We start from the raw sequence: 17,214 nt of genomic DNA, 5'->3' as shown, positions 1-17,214 counted from the left end.
CATGTTGACTTCCACCCACCTTGAATGAGCTAAACAATTCAGGGATGCTCCTCACAACAGCCCTGTGAGCATGTTGAGCTGAGAGCCAGTGACTGACCCAAAGTCACCCAGTGAACTTTATGACTGAGTGGAGACTAGAAGCAAGGTCTTCCCAGTCCCAGGCAAACACTCTAACCACTATGCCATACTGGCTCTCTTTAAGGCAGAACTAAGTTATGATAAATGCAGGATCTCCACCAAAAACTGGAGCAACGTTTTTGACATGTACCCTGATATTGTTTGACAAAAAGAGAGGATTTCTTCACCAAGGCTTGTGTGAAGACCAGTAGCTGGTATGTGTCATAAGGGGAGGCTGTTGTAATCCTCAAGCTTGGAATTTTTTTGAAGATTTCTTGTTAAATAATTCATAAGAAACTGGAAGGGCTTTGATGCCAGCTGGGTCTGATTTAATCACAAGTAAAAGTAGAATGGTTTGCCTGAACAAAATCACAAATCCTAGCTTTTGAAACTTGGGCATGAATTATTCTTACTAGTGTATTTCTGACATTTATTATTAAAGAATCTGTTATAGGAAGTATGCCGATCTTTGTGAAATGCAGTCTAGAGGAATGAGCATGCTTTATTTATGCTTCCCTCATGTGAATACTGATTATTTGTCATAGGGGAGATGGCAAGATACAGTAAATAATAGAGATGAGAGAGAGAGAGAGAGAGAGAGAGAGAGAGAATGAGAATGCAGGACAATATACACATATCAGTACTAAAGTCTTGTAGAGCTGGAAAAGGTGCAGAAAGAGCAACTAAAAGGGGCAACATGGTAGAGGTTTATGAAATTATGCATAGTGTTGAGAAAGTGGATAGGCCTCTCATAATACTAGAACCCAGGGTCATCTCATAAAGCTGATTGGTGGGACAGATCAGAGGAAGTACAGTCAGGGCCAGAAATATTGGAACAAGGATAACTGTTTTGGCAGTTGGCCTCTGTACACCACCACATTGAAGTTGAAAGGAAAGACACCCAGATGGGAGCGAAGTCAGGACTTTCAGCTGTAATTCAAGGGGTTTGACAAAAGTGGGGCACTAACCATTCAGGAAGTACAGCCAGTGGCATTCACACACAACCATCCTTGGGGGCTCATAAGTAATGGAATGAATGGCTGACAAGCAGCTGCATGGCCAGGTGTGGCCTGTTTCCTGGGTACCCCATGACCAATCAAGCAGAGAAAAGGCCTGGAGGTGGTTCTGAGTGTTACATTTGCATTTGGTAGCTGTTCACTGGAACTCCCAACATGAGGTCCAAAGAGGTGTCCATGCAAGTGAAGGAGGCCATCATTTGGCTGAGGAAACAAAATAAACCCATCAGAGAGATAACAAAAACAGTGGGAGTGGCCAATACAACAGTTTGGAACATCCTGCAAAAGAAGGAATTAACTGGCAAGCTCAGCAACAGCAAAAGGCCTGGAAGACCACGGAAGACAACTAAAGTGGATGACCACAGAATTCTGCTCATGGTGAAGAGGAAACCTTTCACCACATCTAGCCAGGTCAAGAACGCCCTTGTGGCAGTAGGCATGTCATTGTCAACATCTACAGTCAAGAGACGGCTTTATGAATGTAAATACAGAGGCTTCACAACAAGGTGCAAACCACTGGGAACGCTCAAGAACAGAAAGGCCAGATTAGCCTTTGCCAGCAAACACCTAAAAAGCCTGCCCAGTTCTGTAATAAGATTCTTTGGACTGATGAAACCAAGATTAACTTGTACCAGAATGATGGGAAGAGAAAAGTATGAAGAAGGAAAGGAACAGCTCATGATCCAAAGCATACCCCATCATCTGTCAAACATGGTGTAGGCAGTGTTATGGCATGGGCATGTATGGCTGCCAATGGAACCAGGTCACTGGTGTTTATTGATGACCTGACTGCTGATAAAAGCAGCAGGATGAATTCTGAAGTGTATAGGGCTATACTTTCTGCTCAGATTCAGCCGAATGCTGCCAAACTGATAGGACGCCGCTTCATATTGCAGATGGATAACTACCCAAGAGTTTCTCTAGGCAAAGAAGTGGGATGTTCTTCAATGGCCAAGTCAGTCACCTGATCTCAACCCAATAGAGCATGCTTTTCACTTACTGAAGACAAGACTGAAGGCAGAAAGACCCACAACAAGCAGCAGCTGAAGGCAGCTGCAGTAAAGGCCTGGCAAAGCATCTCGAGGGAGGACACTCAGCATTTGGTCATGTCCATGGGTTCCAGACTTCAGGCAGTCATTGGCTGCAAAGGATTTTCATCCAGGTATTAAAGGTGATCCTTAAGTTTGAAATGATGTTGATTTGTTCCATTACTTATGAACCACCAACGACGGGTATGTGTGTATGCCACTGGCTGTCCTTCCTGAATGGTTAGTGCCCCACTTTTGTCAAACCCCTTGACTTACAGCTGAAAGTCCTGACTTCGCTCTCATCTGGGTGTGTTTCCTTCCAACTTCGATGTGGTGGTGTACAGAGGCCAACTGCCAAAACAGTTATCCTTGTTCCAATATTTCTGGCCCTGACTGTACTTCTTCACACAATGCATAAACTCTGGAATTCACTGCAAGAAGCTGTAGTGAATGCAATCAATTTGAATGGCTTTAAAAGTAGAGCAGACGATGTCATGGAGGAGAAAGCTATCAACAACTACTAGTCCTGATGGCTAGATGCTATCTCTAGAATCAGAAGTAGCATGCCTATGTATACCAGTTGTTGTGGAACACGAATGGGAGACTACCATTGCATGCATGCCCTATTTTTGGGTTCTCACAGGCAGCTGGTTGGCTGCTGTGTGAACAGAATGCTGGGCTAGATGGACCTTGGTCTGATCTAGCAGGGCTCTTCTTAGGTTCTTATGGAAGCTGCTTTATAGCAGGTCAGACTATTTGTCCATCTAGCCTGTGAACCTGTGAAGTAATCATAAAGAAGTGAGTGCTTCTTAGATGTGGATTGGACTAGGTCAGGGGTAGGCAACCTGGTGCCCTCCACCAGATATTTTGGACTACAGCTCCCTTTAAGCCCCCAGTCAGCATGGTCATTGGTCAATGATTCCGGGAGCTCTGGTCCAAAAAAACTGGAGGGGACCAGGTTGGACTAGATGATCTCTGGTCCCTCCCAACTTTGATTGTTTATGCCATGTGCCTTTTCTTCACCAGTGAATTCCCACAGCAAGCTCCACCCATCTGAGTAGATGAAACTGCCTTGTACACTGTCAGCCCATCAGTCCATCAAGTCTAGGACTACTATCTACTTTGACTGGTAGCAGTGGCTCTTGAGGTCTTGGGCAAGGTCTTTTCCATCAGCTGTTACCTCATTATTTTAACTGGCGATGCCAGGGATTGAACTGGGGTCCTTTTGCGTGCAAATTGTGTGCTCTGCCACTGAGCTCTGTTACCTCTCCATTGATATATTAATCAGTGCAGTTCATTGATCTGTTCATTACTCTTGGTTTTAAAATGAGTGTTTGGGGGCAAGGTTTTAACTGTGCCATCGTTCATGAGCATGTGGTTTAGGGCAGATGACACTGTAAGAAAAAGTCTGTGTCACTGATTCAGTGCACCAGCTCTGTGTGTGGCACATGGTGTAGTATGGATTACTTGATCAATGCGCTTCTAATTCATGATAATGAAAATATACGTTGCATTTATGCAGTCAGTCAGTGGGTTCTAAGTGCTTTGCCTTCATATACCAGGCTCACCGTGGGTTATTTAACTCCTGATGAGCCATGGTGCATGCCAGGTGCATGTGACCACCATCATGAGTATGCAACCCTCAATGGGGTTGTGCCTTGTCATCTGAATCCAGCCACCATGGATTATTTGAGGGTTAAACAACCCTTGCATAACCTTTGGTTTGTAGTGGGGTTATGCAAGGGTTGTTTAAACGGGAAGGGGGTGGCAATATATGGAACCTTGGAGGACCAGACTTGGCCCATGGGCCTGAGATTCACACCCGTGCTCTAAACCATCGTCTGAAATGGCAAACTGGTTTCCATGAGCCCTCCAAACTAAGATTGCCAACCATGGTTTGATCGTGGTTTGCTCTCATTAAGTAGAGTTTAAAATGAATATGAACTTGAGCACACTCCGGAAAAGAGCGGAGGACAGGAAGGCCTGGCGTGCTATGGTCCGTGGGGTCACGAAGAGTCGGACATGACTTAACGACTGAACAACAACAACAACAAGGCAACTTTTGGCTCACACGATATTTTGGTTTACAAGCCCCATCAGCTCTGGCCAGCATAGCCAATGGTGAGGGGTAATGGAAGTTGTGGGCCAAAACATCTGGAGAGCCACAGGTTGCTCACCCCTGGTTTAAACCACCTCCTGGTTCCCCAGTTTCAGACAGCTTAGAGAACTGTAGTTAGTTCAAAATCGAAAGCATTCCATCTCCTCCTATAGGTTTGCTGATGCTTATGCAAATACCACAGTTTCCCATTACGTTCAAACTGAGCCACATCTGTCCATATTTGACAGATGAAAATTTCACAGCTGAAAAGTACACATAGTTGTGTACTTGTACCCTATTCTCCCTTCAAGGATCATTGCCCTCTCACTATCTGTATTGCTAAAGGCTCTTCTCTGCCTGCTGCCTACCATATTCATTTGCGCTGTACAATTGCTCATTCTGAACACTTTTCTGAATCAGGAGTGATTGTAAACTGATATTAACAGTTGCATTTTTTTTTTAAACACACTCATAAGAAGTGTTTAATCTCACAAGGGATACTTATGGAATTGTGTCAACTGAGAGAACCTTCAGCAACACTGACTCTCTGGAGAGATGGCTGTGGACATGTAAGGAGGGTACATCCCTTGTACCGGCTTTTTGTGTTCATGTGTATGTATTTACTTGCCTGTGCTCTAGAGTCAGGCTGTCTCCTTCAGCCAATTCAAGTTTAACTTCTGCAGTCCTGGGGGAGGCTGAAACCCAAAGAACTGAAATCTGGGCATGCTAGTCACAAGATGCTGTATTGGTGCAAGACCCAGTATTGGCCCAATGGAGTGGGACAGCAGGAGCTTCCAGGAACACAGGTGGTGTGTGGGTTAAAGCACATGGAGCATAAGCCACTGTGGATTCTCATTCTTTTTTTTTTTTAACCTGCATAAATCTAAGAAGCAAAGTTTCCTTGATTATATTGATGGTTACAGAAAACTTAATTGTACTTAAGACAGCGGTAATATGACTGAAGCTATTATCTAAGAGCCACTTCACACGTGACTGTTCCCTAAACAGAATGTGTGTGGGGAAACCCAGTGGCCAACTAGTAGATCAGATATAATGAGTGCATCCATTTCTGTACACGAGGTGTTTCCAGACAAAAGTAGCACAGTGTTATTTTAAACAACTAGCACCAGTCCTATTCCTTGCTATGCAATACTTACTCCCCACACGATAGACAACCTGCTTTCGCTGCTTCTCAGGGAACTTCCCCTGCCCACTGCCATTGCTGCTGCTCTGGAGTGGTGAAAGTTTCATTTCCACCACTATGTCCCAAAAGGCACGTGTGTGTACAGCAGTGTTGGTGCTCACAATACATATTTTAATTAGTATGTTTGGGGAAGGAAAAGTCCCTCTCCTTGTAACAAGAGCTCCTGCCAGCTGCAGCCATCCGACTGGTTGTACAGAGGGATATGATAGGGGAAATGGGGCCATTCCACCAGCCCTGCTGAAGACTTCCCCGATGAAGGCTCCTTGTCCCTCTGCTGTCACCACCAGCAGCCAGGCTGTACAGAGGGAGATGAGAGGGGAAGCATTCTACTAGCCATGCTGAAAGACTACTTAATTTTTTCCTCTTCCCCTTTTCCTTGTGCATTGTGTCTTTTTAGATTGTAAACCCGTGGGCACGAATTGTCTTATTTTACTAATTGCATGTAAGACAGCCACAGTCGTGCATGGTTAGAGATGTAAAATTCCTGGACATTTTGAGGCCATGGGGGAAAAACACAAATTTTTCTCTCTTTTTTTGGAAAAATTGGAGATTTTGGAAAAATTGAAAAATACGCAATACTTATTTTTTAATGTTCTTTAGAGATCTAAAGTCTCTTTGGTGCTTTAAGACAGCCTTCCCCAACCTGGTGCTCTCCAGATATTTTGGACTTCAGCTCCCATCAGGAATGGTCAGGAATGCTGGGTACTATAGTCCAAAACATCCAGAAGGCACCAGATTGGGGAGGGCTGCTTGAGGAAAAGAAAGCAACTTTCTGTTCGTAAAGTTATTTTATGTATGACTTAGTTTGCCCATAAAATTATCAAAACTTTTCAAGGTAAACTCAGTAAATTTGTAATTATTGTCTGAATTGATTAGAATTACATTAAATGACTGCTACAGCATCAGAAACACAGGTATCTATAGAACAAAACCCAAGCTGTCAAGAATGCATATTTACTGTCAAGAATGCACAGTGGTGAGTCTACATAAATACTTGCGTAGGCTACATAAATACTTGCGTAGTTTACTCCCCCCCACAGCGGATTGCCAGGTGCGGAGCCAGGTAAGACTTTCGTACATCCATAACTCCAGATGAGGCCTAACCAGTGCTGAGTAGAGGGGAACTAGTACTTCCCGGGATTTGGAAACTATGCTTCTATTAATGCAGCCCAAAATAGAATTTGCCTTTTTTGTAGCCACATCACATTGTTGGCTCATATTCAGCTTGTGATCAACAACAATTCCAAGATCCTTCTCGCTTGTAGTGCTGTTGAGCCACATATCCCCCATTTTGTAACTGTGCATTTGGTTTCTTTTTCCTAGGTGCAGAACTTGGCATTTATCCCTATTAAATGTCATTCTGTTGTTTTCTACCCAGTGCTCCAGTCTATCCAGATCACTTTGAATTTTGTTTCTGTCTTCCAAAGTATTAGGTATCCTGCCCAATTTTGTGTCATCTGCAAATTTTATCAGCATTCCTTGCACCTCCTCATCCAAGTCATTAATCAAAATGTTGAAGAGCACTGGGCCCAGGACTGAGCCCTTTGGAGCCCACTCATTACCTCCCCCCAGTTTGAGAAAATCCCATTGATAAGCACTCTTTGAGTCTTTTCCTGTAGCCAACTGTGGATCCACCGGATCGTTGTTTCATCTAGCCCACTTTGAGCTAGTTTGGTCATCAGGATATCATGGGGCACTTTGTCGAAAGCTTTGCTGAAGTTGAGGTATATTATGTCTACAGCATTCCCACAGTCCGCAAGGGAGGTTACTTGATCAAAAAATGGGATCAGATTCGTCTGGCAGGATTTGTTCTTGACAAATCCATGTTGGCTTCGAGTAATGACTGTATTGTTTTCAAGGTGCTTCCAGATGGATTGCTTTATCATCTGCTCCAGAATTTTCTCAGGGATTGATGTCAGACTGACTGGTCTGTAGTTCCCAGGTTCCTCCTTTTTACCGTTTTTGAAGATAGGGACAACACTAGCCCCCCAGTCATTTGGCACTTCACCCATCCTCCATGATTGCTCAAAGAGAATAGACAGTGGTTCTGAGAGTTCTTCTGCCAGTACATTCATTACTCTAGGATGCAGTTCACCTGCCCCTGGAGATTTGAACTCATTCAAAGTAATGAGGTGTTCCTTGACCATATGCCTATCGATCTCAAGCTGCAATCCTGCCCCTTCAGCCTGTACTTTGCCTTTGCCAGGGGAGTCATAGACCCTCTTTTGGGAGAAGACTGAGCCAAAGTAGGAATTGAGCACCTCTGCCTTTTCTTTGTCATTTGTTATCATTTTGCCATCTTTATTTAATAGCTGAACAGCCATTTCTTTCCTCTGTCTTTTACTATGCACGTAACTGAAGAAAGCCTTTTTGTTGCTTTTAGTATCCCTCGCTAACCTCAGCTCGTTCTCAGCTTTAGCCTTCCTGATGCCATCCCTGCAATTCTGTGCTACCTGCCTGTACTCTTCCTTTGTTGCTTGGCCTTCTTTCCACTTCCTATAGGTGTGCTTTTTTGTTTTCAGGTCATCTCTAAGCTTTTTGTGAAGCCACATTGGCTGTTGTCTTCCACCTTTTCTTCTTGTTGGAATGGTTTGTAATTGTGCCTTGAGAATTTCCTTTTTAAAAGCTCCCACCCATCTTGGACCCTTTTCTCGTTAGAGTCACTTGCCATGGGACCTTACTTATCATTGTTCTGAATTTATTAAAATTGACATTCCTAAAATCCAGGGTACACGTTTGACTACACTCGGCCTTTGCTTCCGTTAGAACCAAGAACTCAAGTACAACATAGTTGCTTTCCCCCAGAGTTCCTGTAACTGCTACTTTATCCACTAAGTCATCTCTGTAGGTTAGGATCAAGTCAAGGATAGCCAATCCTCTAGTTCCTTCCTCTACTTTCTGTAGGAGGAAGTTATCCGCCACACAAGTCAGGAATTTCCTGGAGGGGCCATGTTTTGCAGAATTTGTCTCCCAACAAATATCGGGGAAATTGAAGTCCCCCATTACTACTACATCATGCTTCCTTGAAACATTGGCTATTTGCTTTTCAAAAGTTTCATCCTCATCTTCTCCTTGACTGGGTGGCCGGTAGTAGACTCTGACCATCAGGTTCCTTTTATTCTTTGCTCCAGTTATTTTGATCCAGATGCTCTCGATGGGGCTACAAAGCTCATCCTCCTGTAGAAAGACATTATAGAAAGGCATCTCAAGTCTTTCTATAAAAGTGTTCTTATTACATAGTTTTTAGAAATCATTTTGTGGGGAGTAAGGGCTGGGTAACAATATAGAAATACTTTGTCTTAAATTCTAAAAGAAAATATTTCATAATCATAATATTTCATAATATTTCTGGTTTTTTGAAAAAAAAACAAAAACAGTCCTTGGAAAAAAAGTGTTTTTTTCCTGATTTTTTTCCTGTTTTTTTCCTGAGCCTTCACATCTCTATGCACAGTACATATTTTTTGACAAAGAAATAGAACAGAAGAGGCACACTGGGTGGCACTGGGCAGAACAGATACATACTTAGTCTTAAGTGGTTAATGATACAACAGGTAATGGTGGAAGGGGGAGCAGTGAATGGAAAGAGTTGGTGTTACACACCATCAACCGCATTATAAATCACACCTCCAGAACAAGTGAGGCAATAGTGCTACATAAATTCACACTTCAAAAACTTGTTCTGTGGGAAGCGCCAAGGTTTGCTACAAGTAATCAGTTTAAAAGACTGGGTTGACCCCTGAGTAAACAAGAGGAATTCAACAGGTTGGGAGCACTGTCAGCTGGTTTCTCCGGGATCAATGAGTGAGAGCATGGTGTCACATTTTAGAAAAATGTATACTGTGTGGAAGCAACCACAGTGAATGACGTGATAAGGTCCTGAGGTGGTGGAATGGACGGTACCACAGGGTGGGATCACATTTTCAAATACTACCCTATGTAAGTCTCTCCCCAAGCCCCCAACCCCTTGCAAGCAGAAAACTAGCACAGCAAGGAGGGGGATGGGTGAAAATGTTCCCTTTCTATGCTATTTTTCCACTGCAGAGAGGGTTTTTTGTTTGTTTGTTTGCTTGGTTTTTTTTTATTTGAGGGGATATTTTTAAAAAATGGTACAGCCTCCCCCTCCCCAGGCTGCACCTTCATTCTGATGCGTGGGTAGAGTCATTCTCAGACCGAGACCAAGACATGCAGTACATTTCTCCTGAATATGAAAACGTGGGAGCAACTCCTGCATTTCCAAAAAACTAATGTCTTATTCAGCCCCGAGGTTCTCATGAAGGTGCTGCAGCTCATTCATTCTGTATTAGAAGCTATATTCCGTGCTCTGAAACATGATTAGGACCTTATAGAATTCCAGAGCCCGTGTAAAACCCTGTTTTCAGAAAGTAAAGCCAGTGTCATCTTTTGCAGGTATTGCATCCTTCAAAGGAAACCTTCATGGGCTAATTGGCCCTGCAGGCTTTTAACGTGTTGGTTTTATTTTTGGACATTTATTTTCTTCTTACAGCAAATTGGCTGGCATTTATCAATCCACTATATTTCCCCCTCCCCTCCCTTAATACAGGCCCTTGCATTCCTGATATTGCTCTCCTGCATCTTTTAAGCATCACAGATCAATCAAAAAGGCTAAATTTGCTGTCCGGGGCTGGAAGCTGTTGCATATTATGCAACACTCTGGAGACATCTATAAATAACTTGAAATTTGTAACAGTAGCCTTGCTACTGTGAAGAATAATGTCTCTTGACAATTCACTCAGCTGGAAATCCAAGGGCGGATGCTCAGGCAAAAGGTGCCGATGCAGTGTGTGTGTGTGCGTGCGCGCAGAACCAAACCCATCTTTCTGCCCCATTAAGCTCATTGCACAAGGTCCTAATCACTTGATCAGAAACGCTTCTTAGCTCAGTTGTTGTATTCATTACAACATCCAAGTACTTATGTGTTTTAGTACAGAAGTAATCCTCTAGTGTTTGGTGGGAATTTAACCACTCTGCTATTCAGGCTTACAGTGCTGGGTGTAGTGTGAGGGTCTTAAGGCATAATCATATTTGTAAGATTGGTCTGTTATACCCCTGGAGGTGGAAGAGAGAGGCTGTCACCATGAAATGACTCCACCATCCCTCCCCCTGCCCAGCAGACTACATTCAGGTCTCCTGGAAATGAGTTTGCCTCTGAAATGAGTTTTCCCCTTTTCTCAAAACTGTCTCCTGTGAACCTCTCTTTCCTATGGAATCTGATTCCATGCTGGAATCAATTCTGCAGTTTTATGAACCAAAGATTGGGACCTAATAAAAATAATGAGCAATACTCATGCCAGTATATTTCATGTGAATAGCCAATGTGTCGTAACCCAGGAATGCTGCTTTTGGGGTGTTTACTGAGATAACGTATGTAACGTGCTCTGAACATTTTAAAATGCTATCTAAATGCCATGCACTTGCGGGAATTACTGCTAGTAGAATGGGAACCTAGCAGTTCCCTAACCAATTGGAAACAAGTGGAAATGCTTGTTTCCAGAATGTCTCAGGTCAGCGGAGCTCCCAGAAGGGAGCTCTGCTGACTTGCCCCATTCCAGAAATGAGTGTTTCCGCTCATTTCCAGGGTTCCTTTAGGAAGTGCTAGTTCCTGTTGCGATCATGGTGGGTTCCATGAGCACAGTGGAACTAACGGAGGTGGAGTGACAGTATTGCCTACTGCCCAGTAAGTCTAGATTGTACTTTGGTATAGACCAAGAATGGCTCCTACTCAAGTTATTATGTGATGTTATTATGTGGTTACAGGGTTAGTGATTGTAAATGTTTGAAAACCAGGACCTGACTTTGAGGCGTTCAGCAAATGAAACACTTTAGCAGGAGGTGCAGGAACTGTCATTATTACCTTACCGGGCCCATACTCAAGATCAGTTTAGGTGGTTGCCCTTTCATACCTTTTAAATAGCTTGTTGGTAGATAGAACTACTTGGATTTACTGACTTCCCACTTGTCTTTAGTCTGGCCTCAGAAATGGTTGACCAGGTCCAGATCCACCCATCAGTCTTTCAACCTCTTTTGGATGTTCATGTGAATGCTGTAGTGTGGAGGTCAAAAATGTTCCGAAAGGCCTCTAGACCAGGGGTGGGCAAAAGGTAGATCTCCAAATATTTGGGTCTTCTACTCCTAGAAACTCCTGCTAGCATAGCCAATGGTCAGGAATGCTGGGAGTTGAAGTCCCAATGGACCAAAAGATTTCAGAATTTGTTTTTACTTGATTTGATTTATTAACTAGTTTTTCTGTTTGTGGACACACAAAGGGACTTACAAGATTACAAAGAAATATTAGAACATAAATGACAGACAACAACAGTAATAAAAACAAACAGCACCAGATGAAAACCAAGCCCAAAGAAGCAGATTAAAAACAGCAGTTAAAATACAAGACAAAGGCAGTGGTAAAAACTCAAACAACAAACATTTGTGGAAAAATTATAAGATTGTTCAATGAGTGTCTAAATGTTAAAAGAGGATGGGCCTGATGGGTCTCCAAGGGGAGCTGTCCACCATCTTGGTACCACCACTATAAAGGTCACAGGACTTGACATGCCTCATAGATGGAACTTGCCATTCTGCCCCCCCCCCCACACACACACACAGATGACTCCTTGTCGCTGTCTAGATGGCCCAGTCTGTGCTGGGAGAGGCACGGCCAGCTCAGAGGCTTGTAGGCCCCGTTGTGCTTCTGGTGACTCAGGAGTTCACTAGGCCTAGAGGCCTCCCCATTTGGAACTGGTTCTCCAAAAAGTTTTGGCAATCTGTCAGACATCCACTAAGTCAGCCTTCCCCAACCTTCTACCCTCCAGATGTGTTGGACTGCAACTCTCAGCATCCTCAGTGAGCCAGGCTGACTGGGAGATGTTGGGAGTGGTAGTCCTTCTACCCTACATCCGGAGGGTAGAAGGTTGCAGAAGGCGGTGCTAAATTGATCTTTTCTTTTCAGACAGTGGAGGCTGGTGGGTCCGATTTCAGTGGGGCTGTGAATCCACTCTGGATTTCACTCAGAACCAGTCAGGACTCTAAAGGTGCTTTCCAAGGTGCTGAGCCCATTTTGGTGTTAGGGTTCAGCATCTTGGATAGCTGCTTTAGAGAGTTCTGACTGGTTCTGGCTGAAACCCAGAGCACATTCACTGCCCCACTGAAATAGGAGCCACTAGCTTCCATTGTTTTCAGACGAATCCCAAATTGGATGCAGAGGTGTCTGGCCATCACTAGTTTTTTGTGCCAGTTCTACCCAACAGAGCTTCAGCCCAGCACTTTTCCCAATAGTTGTCCTCAGTGGTCAAATTATCCTTACAGGTGACTGCCATACTCGTGCTAATCCCCCTGCCACAGTCCTCCATTTTCTCACTCCCAAAGGCGTTGTTCAGTTGTAATGCTAAATCGTGGTTTAGTGATACAAGGATGAGCCACAGTGAGCCTTGGGCTCATGTGCTGTCCTCTCCCTCCTCCTCCTCCTCCTCCGGCATGGTATCGAGGAGGAGTTCGAAAGCATTTGCTTCTGCTTTATTTATTTATTATTTATTATTAAATTTATTAATCGCCCATCTGGCTGGTCACCCAGCCACTCTGGGCGATGTACAGGGTACAATAAAACAGTTTAAAACAATAAAATTCTACAGTAAAAACATTTTCTAAAATACCCTAACCCACCCCAAATGCCAGCCTGAACAACCATGTTTTTAATGCACGACGGAAGCTCATTAAAGAGGGGGCATGACGGAGTTCCCTAGGGAGGGAGTTCCACAGAGTGGGGGCCACCACAGAGAAGGCCCTCTCCCTCGTCCCCACCAGTCTAGCTGTCCTGGCTGATGGGACAGAGAGAAGGCCATCCGAGGCTGATCTTGTTAAGTGGCCAGTCTGGTGCTGCTGGAGGCGCTCCTTAAGATAGGCTGGGCCGGAACCATATAGGGCTTTAAAGGTCAAAACCAACACCTTCAATTTGGCCCAGAAAACAACTGGTAACCAGTGCAACTCCTTCAGCACTGGAGTGATGTGATCTCGCCAGCGGCTGCCTTTAATCAGGCGAGCCGCTGCGTTCTGTACCAGCTGCAGCTTCCGAACCATCTTCAAGGGTAACCCCACGTAGACCGCATTACAGTAGTCTAAACGAGAGGAGACCAGGGCATGTACTACCGATGGGAGCAGATGGTCAGGAAGGAAGGGGCGCAGCCGCCGTATCAGATGGAGTTGATACAGCGCTGTCCGGCTCACAGCTGACACCTGAGCCTCCATGGACAGCTGGGAGTCCAAAATGACCCCCAGGCTGCAGACCTAGTCTTTCAAGGGTAGCCGTACCCCATTCAGCACCAGGTCAACATCCCCCAGCCTCCTCTTGTCTCCCACCAAAAGTACCTCGGTCTTGTCAGGGTTCAGCTTCAGCTTATTCTTCCCCATCCAGCCACTCACCATCTCCAGACATTTGGACAGGGATTCTACGGCCAACCTTGGTGAAGATTTAAACGAGAGGTAGAGCTGCGTGTCATCCGCATACTGATGACACCGCACCCCAAACCTCCTGATGATAGCCCCCAGCGGCTTCATATAGATGATAAATAGCATCGGGGAGAGGATGGAACCCTGTGGCACCCCACAAGTGAGTGGCCACGGGTCCGAAACCTCCTCTCCCAGTGCTTACCCTCTGGTACATGCTGGAGAGGAAGGACCGGAACCACCGCAATACGGTGTCCTAGATTATCCACTCCTCGTTCTGTCTTCAGGACCATAGTTGATGAAGTTGGCTTGTTTCAATTAACCACAGTTAAGACTAGCCACAGCTTAGGGTTTGGACAATATGCTAAACTGTGGTTAAAATAAATCAGAAGCTTCTGCTCTCCTTGTGGCTGCACTGAAAGAGGAGAGGGAAGGGGGAGTGAATGCACTCATTCTTGTAATGCCACTGAATTTATTCTAGAGAGCGCTGCTCCATCTTCATAGGGTGGCCAGGTACCCTACTTTACAGAGGACAGTCCTCTATTTTGGAGAACAGGCAAAGGGCAGCCCTCTATTTGAAGGACATTTGACTGGCCAGTCCATCTGTTTGATGGGCTGTCCAGTCCAAGCCTGATTGAAAGATAAAGAACCATAAGGAGGGAGAGCAGCAGGGACCCTGAAGTTGCCCATCAACACTCAGCATCTGGACAGCAGATTAAGCAGGCACACAGGTCACCTGGTCAGTCTCCTCAACTATGTTGAGATGTATTTCTATTTAAATTACAGTTTTGATTTCTAAATTTGCACCTATGCATATATATTGCATATGGAAATGTTATGCAGATTGGTGTCCTCTTTTGTCCTCTTTTTCTGCAGAGGTCATGCAGTTCCTCCTTTTTGGAAATGCATAAGTGGCCACCCTACTTGATAGACTCCCAGATAGGTTTATCTCTTGGATTCTTCTTCCTCCCTAATTAGTAAATAGTTATATGTGATCATTGCTAATCATTGCTAATTTCTGTAAGTACCAAGCTAGGTATTGTAGTCATTTTTGATATTAAATTGCACACAGACCAAGCATTCTATGATGTGCACATTGTGTTAGGCTAAATTTATTGAAGATTTAAACTACACTAATTCCTGAATATTCTGACAGCACAAACCTATGCATGTGAATACTCTGATAGCACAATCCTATGCATGTTTACTTGGATTTAAGCCCCACTGTGTTTATTAGGCTTTACTCATAAGTATGTGCACGGGATTGCATCCTAAATCTTTATAGTACATTGCCTAATCAGGCATTTTCTAACATAATGGCATTTTGGAGTCTCCCTTCAACATATTTGAATAAGTTATCTTTGAGAACTTCTCAGGAATGTCTTTACATTCTTGTATCCTGCCTGGAAATGAGTTTGTTTGTATTTTATTCCATTTTCCTTAAACTGTCTCCTGTGAGCCTCTCCTTCCTATGGGATCTGATTCCAGGCTGGGAGCAATTTTGCAGTTTTATAGTCCAAGAGCCAGAAAGAACCCTGTGAAAATGAACCCTTGTAGAGCAGTTGTTCAGAGTTATCATGGCTAATGGTATCTCCAGTTGCAAATTGACAGATGTTGCAAGTGCATCTTTTATGATACAATAAATTAAAAAAAATATTTGTGGATAGGAAATGCTGTTTTTTTCTTTTTTTTTTCATGTTTCTTTTCCATTAGGACATCTTAAAGTATAACCTTCTACGTGGCAAGCAAGGGTCTATTCTCATGACCCCTTTGCTGCATGTTGTACACTAGGGATAGATTAATCTGTCAAATGCCATTTCCCTCATTTTCTCATTTTCTACACTATAAGATAACCCACATAATTTTAAACAAGGACCAAACACAGGAAAAAACTATGATAATTCTGCTTTTTTCAGGTGCTTTTTAACAGTAACGATGGAGAAGCAAAGAAATTAAAGGCGCAATCCTATGCATGTTTAGACAGGAAAAAGTCCTACAGGTGGCTGGTCCTTGGGGTGGGTTAGTTTAAATAGTCCATTGCACCTACATTAGGCTCGACAGTGAGATCCTGCTCTTACATAATTACTAATATGTAAGAGTAGATGGGTATTGCCTCCAATACCCATATCCATGGGATGGGTATTGGAGGCACTGTGTTACAGTGGTTCCGGTCCTACCTATGGGGCTGACTTCAAAGAGTAACATTGGGTGACTATCCCTCGGCCCTTGGCAATTGAGCCAATTCCTTGGCAATTGAGCAATGGGGTGCCGCAGGGTACCATCTTGTCCCCAGTGTTGTTTAAGATCTATATGAAGCCGCTGGGAGTGGTCATTAGGGGGTTTGGAGCTAAATGCCATCAGTATGCTGATGACATGCAGCTCTAGCTCCCTGTGACATCTGAATCAGGAGAGGTTGTGCATGTCCTGAATGAGTATCTAGACTCAGTAATGGGCTAGATGAGGGCCAATAAATTGAAGCTGAATCCTGGCAAGACGGAAACCCTGCGGGTGAGTAGTTCCCGGGTCTGGGAGACAGGCTCATTGCCTATTCTGGATGGGGTTGCACTCCCTCTGAAAGATCAGGTCTGTAGTCTGGGGGGAACTTCTAGATCCATCATTGTCGCTGGAGGCCCAAGTGGTCGCAGCAGCTCGGAGTGCCTTTTACCAGCTTCGGCTGGTTTGCCAGCTACGGCCTCTCCTGGACAGGGATAGCTTAACCACGCTGGTAAAGGCATTAGTAACCTCAAGACTGGATTACTGCAATGCGCTCTATGTGGATCTGCCCTTAAAGCTGGTCCAGAAGCTGGAGCTAGCGCAGAATGCAGCAGCTCGGCTGTTGCTGGAAGCTGCCCTTCTTCAGCATGTAACTCCTCTGCTGAGAGAACTGCACTGGCTGCCTATTCGCTACCGGGCCAGGTTTAAGGTATTAGTACTGTGTACAAAGCCCTAAACAACTTGGGACCAGGATACCTGAGAGAGCACCTCCTTCTTTACCAACCTGCCCAGTCACTGAGGTCATCAGAGGGCATGTTCCTGGTGGTTCCACATGGACCCATGGCCCGGTTGGAGTCCATCAGGAAAAGAGCCTTCAGTGTGGTGGCCCCCTTCCTGTGGAATTTCCTGCCTTTAGAGGTCAGGCAGGTGCCAACATTGTGTTCCTTCCAGTGCATCCTGAAGATGTTATTTCAAGAGGCCTTGAAATAACCATGACCAGCCGTGGTTTGTTAAATTCCACTTTGTTGGGGTTTGTCTTTTTAAATTTTTAAAAACTCTTTTAACCTGCTGTTTTATTCT

General features: G+C 44.4%; 1 protein-coding gene across 1 annotated transcript in view; it reads left to right on the top strand.

Moving 5' to 3' along the window:
• GUCY1A2 (guanylate cyclase 1 soluble subunit alpha 2) overlaps positions 1–17,214 on the top strand; it is a 238,188-nt gene that overhangs the window by 110,074 nt on the left and 110,900 nt on the right. The gene's annotated exons all lie outside the window — the stretch shown is intronic.

Source organism: Heloderma suspectum, chromosome 3, assembly GCF_057233095.1.
Source record: "Heloderma suspectum isolate Gila_16-S chromosome 3, 16-S_ref, whole genome shotgun sequence".
Taxonomy (NCBI): Eukaryota; Metazoa; Chordata; class Lepidosauria; order Squamata; family Helodermatidae; genus Heloderma; species Heloderma suspectum.
The sequence above is the reverse complement of the archived record's forward strand: the minus strand, read 5'-3'. Positions and strand labels throughout refer to the sequence as shown.